The following is a 14737-nucleotide window of genomic DNA, read 5'->3' on the forward strand; positions in this document are numbered from 1 at the left end:
TATTAGCACCATGCCTTATCAGGAAGACTCATCTTCCTAAGTCTAAATCTGACCTTAAACACTTACTAGTTGAATATCTCTTGGCAAGTCACTTAACCCTGTTTAACTTCAGATTTTCATATTTAAAATGCTCTGGAGAAAGAATGGCAAACCACTCTAGGATCTTTGTCAAGGAAACCCTAAAATGGAGTTTTCCCCTAAAACAAGCCTAGTACTGAACAACTTCTGGTTTTAGTTAGTTTAGGTTTAGTTTAGTTTCTAATCCAGACTCCATGACTTTATAGATGAGGAAACTGAGACACAGGCATAGAAAATGATTTTCTTTCAATCATATCAACATTTTATGATCATTTAGCCTAATCAGAAAATCCTACAGAACATCATTTCTCCAGAGTAAATTTACTCCTCCATGTCCTGCCTTGGGGAAGAAGGATGGAGATGGGAGGCAAAGAAATCACTGAAATCAGCAATCTTTCACCACTCATTCTCCCATATTATGCCATACTATTACTCACTGGGGGAGCAGGTAAGCAGTTTGCCTTTTAAGGTTGCCCTGCCAACAGGAAATAGATGAAAAAGCAGAACGTCCTCATCCCTTTGGCATTCAGGAAGGTTGAGATTCAGTTGACTTTTTCTCTCTGTCTGTCTCTCTCTGTCTCTGTCTATCTTTGTTTTTCTCTATGTCTCTGTCTCTCTGTCTCTCCCAACTGTTTTTTATTTTGATTTTGGTTGTCTTTTATTTTTACCAGTTATGTGTAAAGATAATTTTCAACATTCATTTTTTGAATTTCCAATTTTTTTCTCCCTCCCTTCTTCCTTTCCAAGATGTGAAACAATCTGATATAGGTTATACATGTGGTACCTCTTTTAAGGAACTTGGTAGATATCAAGTGGTACAATGGAAACAATCTTATAGGACAATAGGATCATAGATCTAGAATCCAAACCCCTCATTTTGAGATGATGATGCTGAGGCTCAGGCAACTGAAATGGTTTGTCCAATACAATACAAGTAGTAACAGACAAAAGGATCTAAGTTCAGATTCCACTTGTGTGATCACTGGCAAATTTACTTAACCTTTCTGGACCCCAGTTTCCTAATCTGTAAAATGGAAGGTGGGAGTTAGATTATCATCAACTACATAGTTCGTTCTATGGTTGTTGTGATGTGATCCTCTACTGTTGTTTAGTTGCTTCAATCATATCCAACTCTTCATGATCCTATTTCTATTTCTATTAAGTCAAAATAAGTTGTTCAATATCTCTGGGCCCCAGAATCAACAGTATACCAATAATCTAATTTGCTGGAAATAGAATAGAGAGAAAGGGAGAAATAGCACTTCCTCAGCCTCTGGTTGGCATCCCTTTTAACTCTTACTTATTTGCCTCCTCAAAAAGGACCCACATGTGCAAAATTGTTTATAGCAGGTCTTTTTGTGGTGCCAAAGAGTTAGAAAATGAGTAGTTGCTTGTCATTTGGGGAATGGCAAAATAAGTTATGGAATATGAAGTAATGGAATATTATTGTTCAATAAAAAATGAGGAACAAGCTGATTTAGGAAGTCCTAGAAAGATTTACAGGAACTGATGCTGAGCAAAACAAGCAGAACCAGGAATACATTGTACACAGTAACTACAAGATTGTGCCATGATCAATTATGAAAGACTTGGTTTTTCTCATCAGTTCAATGATTCAAGGCAATCCCAACAAACTAAAAAATGCTATGTGCATCCAGAAATAGAACTATGGAGATTGAATGTAAATCAACATATACTATGTTCACTTTTTTCTGTTTTTTCTTCTGGCATGGTTTTCCCCTTTTGTTTTGATTTTTCTCTCAACACGATTCATAAAGAAATATGTATTTAAAAAGTTAATATATGTAAAACCAGAAAAAATAAAACAATTTAGAAAAAGAAAAAAACATATTTTCCTTCTCTTCTTTCCTGTGTAATGTTCCCTTATTAAACTTCTGTCTGACACTATGCCTGTGGAGTGTAAATAGTCTTTGCCTCAATTGCCTTGGGTTACGATGAGGACAATATGTCCTTTGGAAGTTTGTTCTGGGCGTTGTACCTCCCATATGTTCTCTGGACCAAGTGTTGTCTTGTTAACAGTCCATAAATTTGCATCTGAGCAGGATCTAAGACAAGTAATTTAATCCTCAGGCCTTTCTTTTTTCTCTTAACCTATCCCAAGAATGCCTATCCATTCTCATAGCTTCAAGTCTTACCTGTAGCTTAATCCCAACTCCTCTTCTAAGCTCCAAGTCCACATTTCCAGCTGTTGTTAGATATTTCCAGCTATATAATAACAATAGGATAAGATGAGGAACTGAATGTGTATGATTTCTTTGGAATAAGGGATTCCCAGATTTAAAAAAAAAAAAAAAAAAAGCTTCCTCTATCAATATATATTGGCTTTCTGTACAATTGATAATCTTAGAAAAGCACCAGGCACACTGAAAGCCCAAGCTAACATAACCAATACACTTGAGCTCCTATCTTACTTGCCTAGAGGCCAACTGTTTATCTACTATTCCACAGTGCCTCCCAAGTAAACCAGAACCACTTAAAACTTAATGTACACCAAATAAATTTCAGCATTTCCCCCTGCTCTGTTATTAGAACTGCCCATATTTATATATGCCCTTATTTAACTCACAACAATGGTGGAAGGATGGTGATCTGCGCAAAATTATCTCTATTTTGCAACTAAGGAAAACTCAAGTTCTGAGATGTTAACTAACTTACTTTACATCACAGAGCTAGTATCTAAGGATTTAAATCCAAACCTCCCAGCTCTATATAACCTTTGACTTGAAGGACCAATTATATAGGAATCTCTCTTCATTTGTAGAGATTGGTTACAAAATATACCATGCCTTCAGGAGAGGCCAGTGGAGTAGATAAGAGTAGTAAAGAAGAGAGACATAATTTCTTGTGGCTTCTAGTTTTCAGAGAGAAGATCCATGATACCAATCTCCCTTCAGGTCACTAACAGGAAAAAAAGAGTGGGAAGAAGATGACATGAGAAGAACTGGATATCTCTCTTGTGTACATATGTTTGCTACACTAGAAACACTAAGGAATTTTCATTTTGAGTAGATCTGGGACTCTCTCAGTTAAGTTATTTCTCCCATTTCCAATGGGAGAATTCAATTATCTGGTAAATATTATGATATGTATACTTTCTTTGATTTCTGTTTTGTTAGATAAATGGATTTCTTTGCTATGCCATATAGGTTCATTGGGTCATTTTGGCATTAAAGAATTTGCTTTGTCTTCCACTAGCATTTGGTGGGAAAGAAGTCAAGTCTTGAATATCCAGCTTGGGATACTTTTCCCCCACTAAAAAACAAACAAACAAACAAACAAAACCACTAATAAGGAAATGAGTTTGAACATGAAAAATTAATTCCCTAGATATTTAAGAGAACCAATAGATATATTTCTCTTCTCTCTGAGGAGAGCAGAAGAGTCAGCTTCTGCCCTCAACCTCCTGCTTTCCCTTTTGCCAGGAATCAATTTCCCTTGAAGAAGAGTGAGAGGGAAGGAGACTTAGAAATTTCTGTGCTTGACTCTTCTCAAGCCAAGTCAGTCAACGCAGTCACTGTACACCTAAATCCAATGCTCTTTCCATTATACCACACTGTCTCTCACATATCCTATCAACATTGCAAACTCAAATTTTAGCAAGCAGATTTAGCACTTGTCTCTATCCCCTTCCTGAACTTTTCTTACAGATTTTGTTTGTCTATTAATTGTGTCATTTCTAGTCATCTAAGCTCAGACAACCAAGGTCATCTTTGTAAACCTATAAAATGACTCCTACATCCAAGTCACTAAGCCACCTATCAATTATTCTTTCATTAGTATCCCCTACTGTCAAGGCCCATTGCTACCACTTAAGTTCAGGTGGTCATCACTTCATGGTGGTGAGGAAATTGAGGGGATTAGAACAGCAAGTGATATATTGTGGAAATTCAGTGAACCAAACTGATTCCATCTTGTGATTCAATTCTGGAACTAGGTAAGTTCCTTTTTCTAGTCAATTATGAGTCTGGTCCAACTTCTGTCTTGTGAGAAAAACTTTATTCAGTTATAGGAATTTGGAGAAAACCTAATTGTATTCTTCAATACAATACAATACTTAGCCCTGCATGACTAGGAAGCTAGACCACCTCTACTTGCTGCTTAAAGACCCTTAACCAAGGACCTAAATTATACTGACCAGAAACCTGGTCCGATGCAAAAATTGATGCAAGGTGTTTTCTCACAATTGTACCTCTCAGGCAATTATATTGGAAAAGTAATCCATGCTGCTCAATCAATCAAGTGATCCATGTTTCCATATCCCTTTGTTTATTTACAAAAATTTGAGAAGTGTGGTACTTTTTTTTTTTCTGAATTCAGGGAATTGTACCTATTACTCTCCTCTTCCCAACTGGAAAAGTCTAATTTTTCATCCAATTAGAAATCAGATTACCAAAAATTGTGTTGTTTCTTTTTAATTAATCAATCTTATTTTATTAATTGGTGTGCCTTGCTTGATAAGTCGATATACATAGTCAAAACTTTGTTTCCTCAGACATTTCATTTTTCACCCTGTCACACTTGATTAATTGATTTCAATTCAATCGAAGCACTTTCTATGTGTATGTCACTGTGCTAAGCAACAGAGATACAAAGGCAAAAGTTCTGCAGATATCTCAATATTCAAGACAGAACTAGAATAAGCTACAAAGCTAGGGATATAAGATACATAACAATGGCTTGATGGTATAATGGGGTCTTTAAGGTCACAGGGCATTGAGCCATGGGATGTCTCCCTCACCAGCAGAATTCTTCTCTAATACTTTTGAAGCTTTCCCTTCCCACCCCCTCACCAGCAAAGAGCTGGTCTTTTCTTGAGACTCCTATAACATTTATTATTTGAATCATTCATTTGGAACTTAATATTTACTGCCTTATATTGCTATTTTTTTGAAACCATGTATCTAATATTTTCAAAGAGAATATAAGTTTCTCAATGGCAAGGAAAAGGCTTTATGGTCCTCAAAAGAGGTGTTCAATCAATTCTTCCATGCCCATAAAATCACAGATTTAGAACTGAAAGAGACCTTGCGGGTCATTTAGTCAAATTCTTCTTCCCATTTTACAGAAAGAGAAACTAGAGGGGTCAGAGAAGAAAAGTGATTTGCCCAAGAAAATGCAATGGAAAGGTGGAATTTGAACCAAGCTCCTTGAGCTCCAAATGCAACTCTTTTTAATGAACCACAATGGCCCACCCTCTCTTAGTTGATGTTTACCAAAATCATAGCTTTCCCAAAGATGAATGAGAAAAAAATGTTTGGTCATTAATTTTCCCCAGAAAAATGACTTGCTAGCTACCACAGAGTTGCCTGCACAATGTTTATATGTCAATTTGGAGTTCTCCAGGACAAGTGAAGAGGAGAAGAAACATGTCTGAATGATGAAGTGTTTGTTCTTCAGTTCAGGTTCTTTCCTGACCTCAGGTAACTCTCACACCCTCAACAGAAGAACCATGAAAGAGGAGAAAGAAGAAGTATACTCATTTCTTTTTTTTTCTCTTATAAGAAAAATATAAGAAAATGTATTTTTAAATTAATTTCTTCTTGTTTCCTGTTACATGTAAATAAAAAAATTTTAGCATTAATTATTTTTTAAAAATTTGAGTCCCACACTAATAATACATTGTTGGTAGAGTTATGAACTGATTCAACTATTCTGGTGAGCAATTTGAAACTATGCCCAAAGAACTGTCAAACTATGTGTAACCTTTGATTCAGCAGTGTCTCTACTGGGTTTATATTCCAAAGAGATTGTAAGAAAGGGAAAAGAATCCACATATGTAAAAAATGTTTGTAGCAGTCCCTTTTTATGATGGCAAGGAACTGGAAACTGAGTGGATGCCCATCAGTGGGGGGATGGCTGAATAAGTTATGGTATATGAATGCCATGGAATATTATTGTTCTATAAGAAATAATTAACAGGATGATTTCAAACAGTTCTGGAGAGATTTACATGAATTGATGTTAAGTAAAGTGAGGGGAACCAAGAAAACATTGTATGCAGAAATAAAAGATTATGTGATGATCAGCTCTGACAGTCATGAAAACAACGAGATGATTCAAGCCAATTCCAAAAGATTTGTGATGGAAGGGACCATCTGCATCCAGGGAGAGTACTGTGGGGACTGAATGTGAATCACAACATCGTATTTTCACCATTTTTGTTGTTGTTTGCTTGTTTTTTTTTCTCTTTCTAATTTTTTCCCTATTTTGATCTGATTTTTCTTGTGCATCATGGCAAATATGAAAATATGTGAAATAGAATTGTACATGTTTAACATATATTGTATTACTTGCTATCTAGGAAAGCAGGTGGAGGAAAGGAGGGAGAAAATTTTGGAACACAAGATTTTTCAAGGGTGAATTTTGAAAACTATCTTTGTACATATTTTGAATATAAAAAGCTATTATTAAAAAAATATGAGTCCCAGATTCTTTCTTTCTTCATTTTCTCTCCCAACCTTGAGAAGAAAAATAATTTTATATTGAGTATATGTGTGTATTCATATAAAACATTTCCATATTAGCTATATTGCAAAAGAAAACACAGACCCCCAAAATAATTTTTTTAAGTTTAAAAAATGCTCCATTCATGTGCCATCAATTCTTTCTCTGGAAGTGGATAGCATTTTTCATCATAAGATCTTTGGAATTGTCATTGCTGAGAATAGCTAAGTCATTTACAGTTGATCATCACACAATATTGCTGTTACTTTGTGAATCAGTTCATGTAAATCTTCCCAAGTTTTCTGAAATCATTCTGCCTATCTTTCTTAAGGCATAATAGTATTCCATCGCAATCTTATATCTCAATTTATTTAGCTATTCCCCAATTGAAGGGCATCCTCTCACTTTCTAATTCTTTTGATCACAAAAAAAGAGCTGCTATAAACATTTTTGCACATGTAGATTATTTTCCCTCTTTTGTGATCTCTTTGTGATACAGACCCAGAAAGACACTATTGAGTCAAAGAGCATGCACATTTTTATAGCTCTTTGGGTAATGTTCCAGATTGTTCTCTAGAATGGCTAGATCAGTTCACAACTCCCCCAATAATGCATTGGTGTCCCTATTTTCCCACAACCCCTCCAATATTTATCATTTTCCTTTTCTGTCATATTGGCCACTCTGATAAGTACAAGATGATATATCAGAGTTGTTGTTGCTATTATTGACAGCCAATTCTGCTGAAAGTTTTTCTAATATTGAACCACATTTGCATTTGTGGTATAAATTCTACCTGATCATAGTTTATGGCTTTTGTGATATATTGCTATAATCTCCTTGATAGTAATTTGCTTTAAATTTTTGCATCAATATTCATTACGGAAATTGGTCTAAATTGGGTTTTGTTTTGTTTTGTTTTTTGCTCTTCCTGATTTAGGTATCAGAAGCAAATTTGTGTTGTAAGAAGTATTTATTAGAACTTCTTTGCCTATTTTCCAAATAGTTTATCTTAGTATCAGAATTAATTGTCTTTTAAAAGTTTAGCAAAACATTTTTAGCAAAATGTAATTTACCTACTTATTTCCTTTAATTAGATCTACTTTTGCTTTTGCTTTGTCTGAGATCATGATTGCAATTCCTGGATGTGTGTGTGTGTGTGTGTATGTGTGTGTGTGTGTGTGTGTGTGTGTGTGTGTGTGTGTGTTTGCCTCTGCTGAGGCATAATAGATTATGTTTAAGTCCCTCATTTTTATTTTTCGTTTCTCTGTGTCAAATGTGTTTTTTAAATAAACAATATATTGTTGGATTCTGCTTTTTAATCCATTCTGCTATCTACTTTCATTTCGTGGGTGAGTTCATCCCATTCACATTCATGTTATGACTATTAACTGTATATTTCCCTTTGTCTTGTTTTTTCCTTGTTTATCCTTATTTCTATTTCTTTTTAGCCTGTCCTTCCTCAGAAATTATTTTTTTGCTTCTAATCACTATTTTCCTTTACCTGCCCTCACTTCTCTAATCCTTTTCCCATTCTACTTCCCTGTACTATAAGACAGTTGGGGTTTCATACCCAACTATGTGTATTATTTCTTCTTTAAACCAATTCCAATGACAGAAAATTTAAAGCATTGTCTTATATCTATCCCCCGTCTTATCCTTAATTGTAAAAACCCTTCCTTTCATACCTCTTTTATATGAGTTTCTAATTCTTTCTTTTTCTTCTCCTAATGCATGCTTCTTTTTTGCTTTTTAATTTTATTTGTTTAAATCATCCTTTTAGAGACATCTCACATCCATGTCCACTGTCTATGTATACTACTTCTAACTTCCTTAATAAAGAAAAAATTCTCTAGTTACAATTATCTTCCCATATCAGTTTGTAAACTTTTTTATTTTTATTGATTCCCTAATGGTTTCTCCTTCATGTTTATCTTTTTGTTCCTCTTTTTTTTTGAAAGTCAAATTATATATTTATCTCTGGTCCTTTCATCAGGAATGCATAAAAGTCTTTTATTTCATTGAATATTCATTTTTCTCAATTTTGCTGGATAGATTTTTCTTGATTGTAATCCAAGTTCCTTTGCCTTCCAGAATATCTTATTCTAAATTCTCTGATCCTTTAATGTGAAAGCAACTAAATGTTATGTGATCCTTACAGTGGTTCCATAATATATTATTTATTTATTTATGGCAATATTTTTTCCTTGCCCTGAGAGCTCTGAAATTTGGCTATAATATTCCTGGGAGTTTTCATTCTGGGAAGTGATCAATGGATTCTATCTATTTCTATTTTATGCTCTGCTTCTAGGATAGTTTTTCTTGATAATTTTTTGAAATATGATGTCTAGAGTTTTTTTATATGACTTTCAGACAGTTCAATAATTTATATATTATTTCTCCTCAATTGATTTTTTCCAGGTCAATTGTTTTTCCAAAGAAATATTTCACATTTTCTTTAACTTTGTTCATTCTTTTGATTTTGTATTATTTTTATTTGTGTCTCATGGTATAACTAACTTCTAATTTTTAAAGGATTGTTTTCTTTAGTATATCTCTTTTTCTATTTTGCTAATTCTGCTTTTAAAGTATGCAGATTTTTATGCCTCTTTTACTAAGCTGTTCACTTTCTTCTCATAATTTTCATGCATCATTTTCATTTCTTTTCCTAATTTTCCTCTACCTTTTAATTTGATTTTTAAAGCCCTTTTTAAGATTTTCCAAGAATTCATTTTAAATTTGTATCCAATTCACATTTTCCTTAGAAGCTTTGATTATAGCTACTTTGACATCATTGTCTTTTTTCTGGGTTTGTGTCTTGATTTTTTTTTTGTCACTATTATATCTTGTTATGGTCATGTTATTTTTTTCCCTGCTTGTTCATTTTCCAAACCTATTTCCTGACTTTTACCTTCACATTAAAATTAGGCTCTGCCCAGGGTAGAGGGAGTACCATCCCAATGTGTAGGCCTTTTTTCATATTGTTTTCAAAGGTTGGAGAGGAGACAGAGAAAGAAAATGGAAGAGTGAAGAATGACAAAGTGAAAAAAAAAAGAGAGGGGGAGGAATGAAGGAACAAAGGAAGGAAGGAAGGAAGAAAAGAACAAAGTAGTGAATAAATGAAGGAAGAAAAGAATGAACAAATGAAAGAAGGAAGGAGGAAGGGAAGAAAAGGAAAAAGAAAGGAAGGAATAAATAAAAAAGAAAGAAGAGGGGAAAAAAGAAGAGAAGAGAAGAGAAGAGAAGAGAAGAGAAGAGAAGAGAAGAGAAGAGAAGAGAAGAGAAGAGAAGAGAAGAGAAGAGAAGAGAAGAGAAGAGAAGAGAAGGGAGAAACCAGATGCTGAAGTTTTCTTTATAGCTCTAAAGGGAAACATGCTCTGGATGAGGTGGTCAATAAAGGACAGGCAAGGATTTCATTGTTGTTGAAAGGTGGTCTAGGGCTGGAGTCACCTACACAAATGAATTTTTTTCAATAACTTCCTGACTGCTTTCCACTGGCTAAACTTGAAAAGTTCATGATCCCCAGGGCATTAAAAAGTTGTAAAATACATTCTTATAAACTTGGCATGTGAACCAAGGTATTTACCTTACACAGACAAATAGCCTTGTTAAGTAGCTGCTGCTTACTAGGCTTCAAAAATAAGGTGTTAGCATGATTTATATTTATCTACAAGAGGCATATATGTGTTAGTATTTGTTTTGACCATGTCCTGTTGCTGATTTCAAATAAAGAAGACTATGTCTCAATAAGCAAGATCTTTACTAATTGGTCAAATAGTCAATAAAAATTTCTTAAGCATTAAGAGTACACCAGGAACTGTTGCTAAGCAATGGGGACACAAAGAAAGATAAAAAGACAGTTCCTTCTCTCAAGAATTTCGCAGTTACTGGGGGAGATAACATAACAACAGTTATGTACAAGCAAGCTATTGCAATAAATAAATTAGGAAAGATCAACAGAGGGAAAGTACTAGAACTCATTAAAGATGGATTTTGGCTGAGACTTGAAGGAATCCAGGGAAAACAGGAAGCAAAGGTGAGGAGGAAGAGTATTTTAAGCATGGGGTCAGCCAGTAGAAATGTAAGGAGTCAGCAGAGCAATTATCTTTTTTAAGAAACAGCAAGGACAATGACGCTAGATTGCAGAGTATTTAGGGAGAAAGTATAAGGTATAAGAAGATTGAAATTTTCTAAAAGTATCTTGGAAATAAGTGAAGAGGCAACTGGTATTCACTAGAGGCTAGGCCTAGAGTCAGGAAAACCTGAGTTCAAATCCAACCTATAGTACTTACTAGCTATTTAGCATTGGGCAAGTCAAGTAATCTTTGTCTGCCTCAGTTTTCTCAATTGTAATATGAAAATAATAATAGCACCTACCTCTCAGGGTTATTTTGAAAATAGTTTTTTTTTTCTTTTGGTACAGTTTTTCTTGTACAACATGACAAATAAAAAAATATGTTTAAAAGGATTGCACATAATTAATCTATATCAGATTGCTTGGAGTCTTGGGGAAGGAGAAAATAAGGGAAGGAGAGAGAAAAATTTAGACCACAAATTTTTCAAAATGAATGTTGAAAACTATCTTCACATGTACTTGGAAAAATAAAATATTATTAAAAACAAAAAGAAAAGAAAAAGAAAATCAATGAGATAATATTGATTTTTTTTAAAAGCACTAAGTACAGTGCCTGACATATATTAGGAACAAAACAAATATATGTTTCCTTGCCCCCTTCTCAATAAGATAGGGGAAAGATCACTAGATTTGTAGATCATTTAGCTAAGGATCTTTTATAATCATTGAATCTTGATTCAGCTAACCTCTCTGAAATTCAATTTCCTCATCTATAAAATGGAGATAATAATATATATATGTATATATATATACTACCTACTTCAGAATTATAAAAATCAAACAAGACAATGAATTTAAAACAATATCAAATTATGAACTTTTTTCAGACATAATTGTTTTTTTTTTATTTTGCTTAAATATTCTTATTTTATTATAAGGGAATGTTCATTTGGTAGGAGAAGCAGGGTTTGTAGGAAGAAAAGCCATAAATTACTGTGATGTAAAAACATAAGGTTTTAATAAAACTGACTTTTTCAGATATTTTGCAATAATTGTCTTTGTTTTCACCATATCACCATAATGAATAACTCTTGTTAAGTAAAAAAGATTCTTTTAAAAAATGAATGCATGGATGGAGAAATGGAAATATGCAAACTATTATTAAGGTTGCAGGCAATAAGCACCATGAGTGAGTAGATTTGAATCTTCAATGACCTTTGTTGGTTTTATTGTTGATGTAATTTACTATGCTAATTGATTTCCTAATATTAAACTTTTTTTGCATTCCTGGAATAAACTGAATATATTACAAAGAATATTTTAATGTGTTGTTTTTATTAAATTTTTTAACATTAATGATTTTGGCCAATAATTCTTTTTCTCTGACTTAACCTTTCCTGATTTAGATATCAAAACCAGGTTAGTTGAAAAATGAAATTAGGCACAGTGCCTGTCTTCCTGCCTTCCTTCCTTCCTTCCTTTCTCTTTCTTTCTTTCTTCCTACTTTCCTTCCTTCCTTCCTTCCTTTCTCTTTCTTTCTTTCTCTCTTCCTCCTTTCCTTCCTTCTTTCCTTTCTCTTTCTTTCTTTCTTTCTTTCTTCCTCCTTTCCTTCCTTCCTTCCTTTCTTCCTTCCTCCTTTCCTTCCTTCCTTCCTTCCTTCCTTCCTTCCTTTCTTTCTTTCTTTCTTTCTTTCTTTCTTTCTTTCTTTCTTTCTTTCTTTCTTTCTTTCTTTCTTTCTTTCTTTCTTTCTTTCTTTCTTTCTTTCTTTCTTTCTTTCTTATATTCTGTCCTTTCTTAGAGGCAAAATTTGGCTCATTGTGATTTCTACCCTTTGATGCTCATTCTGGTCTTTGTAGTAACATAGAATGTCTGTTCTATTTGATAGGAATTTTGTTTTTGAAGAGAGCTTTCAAAAACCTCTTTTCCAATTTGGATGTGTGTGTATATATATGTGTGTACACAATACACGACCCCCTCACCATCCTGAATGTCCTTCTCTGAATTTACTATGGTCTAATAATATTTCTCCTAACACATAGTTTCCAAAATTGATTATAATACCCCAGAATATAGCTAAGATTTATATAGTTTTAAGATTTCCAAAGTACCTTTATGGATATTATGCTATCTCACTCTTATAATTGTACTGTGAGGTAGATGTTATTATCCTCACCTTAAAAATAGAGAAACTGAGGTTGAGAGAAGCTAAGTGACTTGCCCAAGGTTATACAACTAGTGTCTAAGGTAGGATTTGAAATCAGATCATGAACTCCAAGTCCAGTACTATATTGTTCTTATATGTGGTCTGACTAGGACTTTGTTGTTTAGACATTTAGGACTCTTCATGATATTATTTGAGGGTTCCTTGACAGAGATCCTGGAGTGGTTTGTTATTTACTTTTCCAGTTATTTTTACAGATGAGGAAACTGAAGAAAATAGAGTTAAGTAATTTGCCCAGAGTCACACAGGTAGTGTGTGTGTTTGAGATCAGATATGAACTCAGAAAGATGAGTCTTTCCTGACATCAGGTCCAGCATGCACTACTTGACTGTCCTTGACTATTACAGAATATAATAATTTCTGCTTCAGTTCATCTCTGTCTCTACATCTATCCTTTCAACTTTCTTTCAAGACTCCAAAAAAAATAACGTCTTTGTTTTTAGGCACTGAGTCCCTTGTAGTTCCTCATACAAAGCACTCCATCTTCTAATGTTATTAGAATGTTATTAGTAGAAGCACTCTACTAATGTATTGTGTGTAGTGCTCTACATTCCATCTTCCTGTTTCTTGAATTTTCATTATCTGGGGACCATGTCTAGAATGCTTTACATCTTCCTATCCACTCATGTCTTCCCTAAATGCCTTCAAGTCTCAGCAAAAATCCCACTTTCTACAATAAACATTTCCATATTCCACTCAATACTAGCACTTCCCTATTGAGATAATTTCCAATTTATCCTGTTGTAAGTGGTTGTCTCCCCTATTATAGGATGAGTACCTCAGAGCAAGGAAGATCTTTGTATTCCCTAGTATCTGAGACATTACTTAGCATAGTGACTAACACATAATACTGCTTAATTTTTGTGTTGTTTTAACACTGCTACCTCATTGATATTTTTTAAAATAAAATTTTATTTCCCCAAATACACATAAAGATAGTTTTCAACATTTACTTTTGCAAAACCTTGTGCTCTGAATTTTTCTCCATTTCCTTTCTCCTTTCACTGCTCAAGACAGTAAGCAATCTGATATCAGTTAAACATGTGCAGTCCTTCTGAACACATTTCCATATTTGTCATGCTGTGAAGAAAAATCAGATCAAAAGAGGGAAAAAAGCACGAGAAAGAAAAAAAAAGCAAATAAACAACAACAACATCAAGGTGAAAATACTATGCTTTGATCTCCATTCAGTCTCCATAGTTCTCTCTCTAGTTGCAGATGGAACTTTCCATCACAGGTCTATTGGATCTTGAATCATCACATTGTTGAAAAGAATCAAGTCCATCACAACTTATCATCACATAATCTTGTTACTGTGTACAATGTTCTCTTGGTTCTACTCACTTCACTTAGCATCAGTTCATGTAAGTCTCTCCAGGACTTTCTGAAATCTTCCTGCTGGTCATTTCTTACAGAACAATAATATTCCATAGCATTCATATACCATAATTTATTCAGCCATTCCTCATCCGATGGGCATCTATCTACTCAGTTTCTATATCCTCATCACTACAAAAAGGGCTACTATAAACATTTTTTGCGCATGTGAGTTCTTCCCCTCTTTTATGATCTTTTTGGGATACAGACCTAGTAGAGATACCGCTGGATCAACCAAAGAGTATGCACAATTTGATAATCCTTTGGGCTAATTACCTCATTGATCTCGTTGGAATTTCTTGAGAAGAAATCATCCACTTCTGCTTGCTTAACTCCTTGTTCAGAGAATAATTAGTTGAGTAATTTGGCTTTAAGCCTAAAAGTTGTGCTGAGGGAGAATGGGAGAATAAATTGGAAAGATAAGTCAGGGCTAGATTTAGAGGAGGTAGGGCACACCTTAAAATCAGGCTAAAAAGTTTGTATTTTATTTCATAATTAGGGAAGTGTTATTCATCTTTCCTTC

Source organism: Sminthopsis crassicaudata, chromosome 1 (assembly GCF_048593235.1).
Source record: "Sminthopsis crassicaudata isolate SCR6 chromosome 1, ASM4859323v1, whole genome shotgun sequence".
NCBI classification, from domain to species: domain Eukaryota; kingdom Metazoa; phylum Chordata; class Mammalia; order Dasyuromorphia; family Dasyuridae; genus Sminthopsis; species Sminthopsis crassicaudata.